Source organism: Scyliorhinus canicula, chromosome 7 (genome assembly GCF_902713615.1).
Source record: "Scyliorhinus canicula chromosome 7, sScyCan1.1, whole genome shotgun sequence".
Taxonomy (NCBI): Eukaryota; Metazoa; Chordata; class Chondrichthyes; order Carcharhiniformes; family Scyliorhinidae; genus Scyliorhinus; species Scyliorhinus canicula.
In genome coordinates this window covers 153,565,189-153,572,221 of record NC_052152.1, presented here as the reverse complement: position 1 = coordinate 153,572,221, position 7,033 = coordinate 153,565,189, and the positions used below count along the sequence as shown (strand labels likewise).

Here is a 7,033-nt window from a genome sequence, read left to right as displayed (position 1 = left end):
ATTCAATAAAAATCTGGAATGAAAAGTCGAACAATGACCATAAAACCATTGCCGATCATCATAGAAACCCATCTCAGAGAAAGAAATCTGCATCCTTACCTGATCTAGCCAGCTCCACAGTAATGTGGTTGCCCTTCAAGGGCAATTAGGGATAGGCAATAAATGCTTATCCAGCCAGCGAAGTCCATGAATGAATTTTTAAAAACGTTATGGAAAGTGGAAATGCCACGGCTGTTTAACACTTGCAATAATATTATTGGAACTGCCTTTCATATTCCCTGAGTTCAGGTGAATCCCAAATTATAGGGATGTCATTGATCTTTGCCAGCAATTGAAATGCGCTCATAGTGAATGGGAAACTCATTCATCGGGCACAATGTGGAAAGGGCTGATGAAGACAGATTTCAGTTCTTTCATTCAAAACTGGAATCAATCCATGTCGAGGCAATTTGGACCAAGTTTTTTTTAAAAATGCAGCTATAGTCGAATCCAAAAAAATAATCATCTTAATGATTATCGATGAATCTACTTTTTGGGAAGAATTTGATTTCCCTCAACATACAAAAACTTAAATTTGCATAGTTGCGAAATCAAACCTCTGTGAAAATGTGGAGTTCACTCTAAATACCCGGGGAATTGGAGCGGGTGGTGGGGGGGGGGGGGGGGGGGGGGGGGGGAGAATTGGAGACTTCTCCCCAGTTATTCCATTACAGCAGAATACTTCTGCTGGAAAATATCTGTAAGTGCTGCCACTATCTCAAGTTCCATCTGCATTGTTCTTGAGAGTTCAGATGAATGAGAGGGGATCTCGTGGAAACTTGTACAATTCTGACAGGACTAGACAGGTTAGATGCAAGAAGGATATTCCTGTTGATGGGGGTGTCCAGGACCAGGGGTCACAGTCTGAGGATACAGGATAGATTGTTTAGGACAGCGATGAGGATAAATTTCTTCACCCAGAGAGTGGTGAGCCTGTGGCTGTACAGAAAGTAGTTGAGGCCAAAACATTGTATGTTTCAAGAAGCAATTTGATATAGCCCTTGGGGCAAAGGGGATCAAAGGATATGGGGAAGGCAGGATTGACTATTGTGTGGGATGATCAGTCATGATCATAATGAATGGCAGAGCAGACTCGGAGGACTGAATGGCCACCTTCTGCTGCTATTTTCTGTTTCTATGTGACGACAATAGAGTGTGCAGCTGCACTAGTCTAACAAAGGCAGCCTTTCAGGGATTGTAAGGATACAGTGGTAAAATGACACCGAAAAGTAGCTCCTCCCTACATTACTATCATGCTGCCACCACTCTATTGACTAACAAAGTTATGTGCCAGCCTCCCCGGATTCAGGTGTACCCTGAAGACCTACAATTGCTCTTTGCTTGTATTCAAATACATTTTAAATTAATCCTTGTTGCTGTGCTGAAGTTACCTGTTGATAGTCCTTGATTATTGTGGTGTAAAATTTGTAAATGGGACGCAAATTTTTTTTCCCTCTCATCCTAAAGTAGTAATTACATTTTAGATCCAAAGCTGGAGCTATTTACCTATTTAGCATTACTAGGCACCAAGGAAGAACATTTCCTTTGATTACAGGTGGAAATGCCTTTGTTCGTTCATGGTTGTGGAAGGTGATTACTAAATAATATTTCATCTCTGTTACGTGGCAACATCGTCAGTTAGATTGAGTGAGGTCTGAATTTGACAGGACAGAAATAAGCCATTCAGCCTTCTGAGCCTGAAATTTATAACTTCCCCTTGCATCCATAGTCTTCCACCTTCAAATATTCAAATATTACAATATATGAATGAACCAGGACTCAACCTTAATTGTCCAAAAGATCTAACTGGGTAGCCTTGGGCTTGTGCAAGGTTAATGTGCGGCATTTGGGAAACCACTTTTTGCCTGCTGAAGTTGGCAAACCCACTTATACAATAGTGTTCAGTTCAAGGATACATCTTCAGATTGGTTTAGAGTTTAGATTCAGAAGGTTTGAATGCAAAACCCTGGAACAAATCAAAAGCAGACAATGCTAAGTTGCACGAAATAAATTGTTGAGAAGAATTGCTCGCAGCCACCCCACCTGGGAAATCATCTGGAAAATTAATGCATTGGGCGCATTCCGAACAGATCAACACAGATATCAGACAGTAAAGATAAAAATAAAGACTGCAAGGGCTGGGACAGAAAATGCCTGACATGAATAACAAGCGAAGCAACATCTGTAAGTAAAAGCAAGATTAATGTTTTAGGTGTGGACATTCATCAGAACTCTGCTTGTCATACCGTGTTTACTGTAGAAACAGAAAACAATCACGCACACACATGTATAGAACACACATAGTACACTTGAGGAAACAAAAAAAGCGCTGTGCAATTCATAGGAACACAGGAACAGGAGTAGGCCATTTAGTCCCTTGAGGTTGTTCCATATTCAATGAGATCATGGCTGGTCTCTGCCTCACTTGATCATAGAATCACAAAATTGTTACGGTGCAGAAGGAGGTCATGCGGCCCAGCATATCTGCAACGGCTCTCCAAATGAGCATCATGAATTAGTGCTATTCCCCTGCCTTTTTCTCATACCCCTGCACATTGTTTCTATTCAAATAATCATTTAATGTCCTCTTGAATACTTCGATTGAACCTTCGAGGAGGTGTATTCCAGACTCAAACCACCTGCTGCGTGAAAGCGTTTTTTTCTTACATTTGCTTCTTTTGAAAATCACTTTAAATATGTGTCCTCCTGTTCTTGATCTTTTTACAAGTGGAAACAGTTTCTTCCCATCAACTCTGTCCGGCCCCCTCATGATTTTGAACATCTGTATCAAATCTCTTTCTTCTTCTCCCCAAGAACAGTCCCAACCTCTCCAACGTATCCTCATAACTGGGGTTTCTCATTCCTGGAACCATTCTTGCAAACCTCTTCTGCACTCTCTCTCTCCAATGGGTTCACATCCTTCCTATAATGTGGTGTCTAGAATTGCACATAATGGGCGAAATTCTCCGAACACCCGCAGGGTCGGAGAATCGCCCGGGACTGGTGAAATTCCCACCCCCACCGTGGCCGGAATTCTCCGCCACCCGGGAATTGGCGGGGGCGGGAATCGTGCCGCGCCAATTGGTGCGTCCTCCGCGCCGATCGGCGAGCTCCCTGCGGTGATTCTCCGGCCCGCGATGGACCGAAGTCCCGCCGCTGAGAGGCCTCTCCTGCCGCCGTGGTTTCAACCACCTCTGATGGCGGCGGGATTGGCGGCGCGAGCAGGCCCCTGGGGTCCTGGGGGGGGGCGATCAGACCCGGGGGGTGCCCCTACGGTGGCCAGGCCCGCGATCGGGGCACACCGATCGGCATGCAGCCAGTGCCGTGGGGGCACTCTTTTTCTTCCGCCGCCACCACGGCCTCCACCATGGCGGAGGCGGAAGAGAACCCCCTACTGCGCATGCGCCGGTGGTGACGCAGCGGCAGCTGACGCACCGGCGCATGCGCGAACCGGCAAAGGCCTTTCGGCCAGACCCAACGCCGGCCGGCCGGCGGCAAAGGCCGTTGGCGCCAGTTTTGGTGCCAGTCGGCGTGGCGCCAACCACTCCGGCGCGGGCCTAGCCCCTCAATGTGAGGGTTTGGCCCCTAAAAGTGCGGAGAATTCCGCACCTTTGGGGAGCGCCGACGCCTGGGTGGTTGGCGCCACTCCGCTACGCCGGGAACCCCGTCCCGCCGGGGAGGGAAAAATCCCGCCCAATATTCCAGCTGAGGTCTAACTAGTGTCTTGTATATGTTCAGCGTAACCTCCTTGCTCTTGTACTCTATGCTCCTATTAAGAAAGCCCAGAATATTGTATGCCTTATTAACTTCCCTCTCCATCTATCCTGCCATCTTCAATGATTTATGCACATAAAAATTCAGGTCCCTCTGCTCCCACACCCCCTTAAGAATTTTACCTCTTATTTTATCCATGTTCTTTCTACAAAAGGGCATCACCTCAAACTTCTCCACATTGAACTTCATTTGCCACTTATCTGCCCGTTCTACCAACTTTCCTATGTCCTTTTGAAGTCCCACACTGTCCTCTTCACAGTTTACAATACATCTAAGTTTTGTATTATCACAAATGTTGAAATTGTTCCCTGCACACCAAGATCTAGATCATTGATATTTCTCAGGAGGAGCTGGGGTTCCAATACCGAGTTCTGGGGCATTTCAGTGCAAACATTCCTTCAGCCCCAAAAATATTCATTGACCATTACTCTTTGCTTCCCATTTTTCAGCCAATTTTGTACCATGCTGCTACTGTCCCTTTTGTTCCATGAACTTTAACTTTTCTCATTAGTCTGTTGTTTGGCATGGTGTCAAATGCCTTTTGAAAGTCCACACCAACAGCATTATCCTCATCAACCTTTTCTGATACGTCCTTAAAAAACTCTAGCAAGTTAGTTATGTAGTGATATGTATGTACAGAGACATATAAAGGGTTAATAACTACATCATAATGTAACACAACCTCTAGATGGCAGCACTAGATTCCTGTATAAGAACCCAAAGGATCTTGGGTCTCTTCGAACCAGGAATGACTGGACAGCAGTGTGTTAGAGAGATAGATACTAGCATAGTTAGCATGTGTAATTAAAATAGTTAATACTTTATTCTGAATTATTTGATCACTAGTTATAGCTCTGTAAGAGTGTGCAAACTTAATATTAATCAATTTGTTATTCATTAAATCTATTTTTCTTTTAAGTTAAAGATTGGTGGTTTCTGGAGAATCACACCATCAGACCATTCTGGAAAGATAAAGCAAAGAGTAACGATATATTACCAAAGAGTAATATAACAAGTTATACATGATTTCCCTATAGAAATCCATGCTGGCTCTTGCCAATTAACCCATATTTTTAAATGTGACTACTAATTCTATCCCAAATAATTGTTTCTCGAAGCTTGTCCACTGCTAATGTTAAACTAACTGGCTTGTAATTTCTGGGATTATCCTTACAACATTTTTGAACAAGGGTATAATGTTTACACTTCTCAAGACCTCTGGCACCTCCCCTGAGTCTCAAAACGACTGGAAAATGATGGGAAATGCCCTATAATTTCCAATCTCACTTCCTTCAATATCCTTAAATGCATCTCATCCAGTCCTGGTGCCTTGTCAACTTTAAGTACCAACAGTCTATTCAACACGTCCTCCTTATCAATTTTGAACCCTTCAAGTGTTACAGTTTGCTTGTCTGTCACCATACTTTGGGTAGCATCTTTCCATAATCCATAATCATTGAGTCATAGAGTTTTAAAGCACAGAAAGTGGCCCTTCGGCCCATCAAATATTCACCGGCCATCAAGAACCTATCTATTCTAATCCCATTTCCTAGCACTTGTTCCATAGCTTTGTATACTATGGTGTTTTAAGTGCTCATCTAAATGCTTCTTAAATATTGTGAGTTTTCCTGCCTCTACCATGCTTTCAGACAGTGAGTTGCAGATTCCCACAAGCCTCTGGGTGTAAAGGTTTCTCTTCAAATCCCCTTTCACTAATGTACTTCAGGGAAGGAAATCTACTATCCTTACCTTGTCTGGCCTACCTGAGACTCCATATGCACAATAATGTGGTTGACTTTTAACTGTCTATCAATGGCAATTAGGGATGGGCAATATATGCTGGCCCAGCTTGCGATGCCCACATGAAAATGAAATGAAAATCCCTTATTGTCACGAGTAGGCTTCAATCAAGTTACTGTGAAAAGCCCCTAGTCACCACATTCCGGCGCCTGTTTGGGGAGGCTGTTACGGGAATTGAACTGTCCTGCTGGTCTGCTTGGTCTGCTTTCAAAGCCAGCGATTTAGCCCTGTACTAAACAGCCCCTTAAACTAAATAGCAGGCACCGCTGGGATTTGAACCCAGGATCTCCTGTTTACTAGACAGGCGCTTTAACCAACTAAGCCACGGCACCACATCCCATGAATGAATAAAAAAAATAAATCTCCTGACCATTACCATAAATCTATGACCATAGTTATTGCCCCCTCTACTACGGGAAAAGAGTTCTTCACATCTACCCTATCCATGTCCTTCATAATTTTGTGTACCTCAATCAGGTGGGTCCCACTGCCCCCCCCCCTCCCCCCCACCCCCCTTCCTGCTCTGAGGTGCTGTCAGGTGAATTATCAGACACTTTGACCAATTTATTATTAAAACATTTACCCAGGTGCCCTTACTTAGGAGACAAAAAAGGGCAGAAACTTTTTTGTGGTTCAACCCAATTTTATTCACAATTCTCCGATTCTTTTACCGGAACTATTTCATTTGGGCCTTACAAACTTCAACATTACTCACACAGAATATGACTCAGACTCACAGCTGAGCTCTAGATATTAAACTGTGAAGGAGGCTGGCCAGGCTACGGTCACTCAATGTGAATATCTTCTTCTCTGAGCTCGGAGCACAGGACCTTTTCTTCTTGCGATGGTTATGCCTGGGGGTTGCCCAGGTTGTCAATGATGATATGTTCCAATGTTCCTTATTTTAGACTGGTTCTACGAGCACTGCATTATCGGTATATATCCACACCTGGTCTGAGTTCTATGGTCCCATCCAGACTTAAACTCATTCATAGGAATAAACAGAATCCTCCTGTTCAGCCAGGGTGATTCAATCAAGATCCATTGTCCTCTGAAACAGTATTGTCTGACCAGCTATTAGCCCATTATGGAGGCTGATGGCCTCTTTTTTATCATTTGTCCTGCTACAAAGTTGATCACTTCTGTCTGGAAGTTAGCTACACATTCAAAACATGGTCTTGTTCTTTGTGTAAAAGTTTTAAATACTGTGAGAGAGTAATCACAAAGTCCATACAACAATAATGAATTTCTGTATTGACTTGAGTGTTCTGACAGATGGTCAGTATCAATTTCAGCTGGGGCCTTATCTGACATGTTCTCTTTCTGGCCGATGAGGTTTCCCCACTTTTTAGCCTGTTTCCAGTATCACAAAGGAGAACAACCTCAACTTAATCAGCCCCTCTTCATAGCTGCAACACTC

At 43.8% G+C, this 7,033-nt stretch overlaps 1 non-coding gene across 1 annotated transcript; it reads right to left on the bottom strand.

Moving 5' to 3' along the window:
- Window positions 1-5,871: 5,871 nt before the first annotated feature.
- On the bottom strand, window positions 5,872-5,945 carry trnat-agu. Its single transcript has one exon. It is a non-coding gene; the product is annotated as a tRNA-Thr (tRNA).
- Between the last annotated feature and the right edge of the window lie 1,088 nt (window positions 5,946-7,033).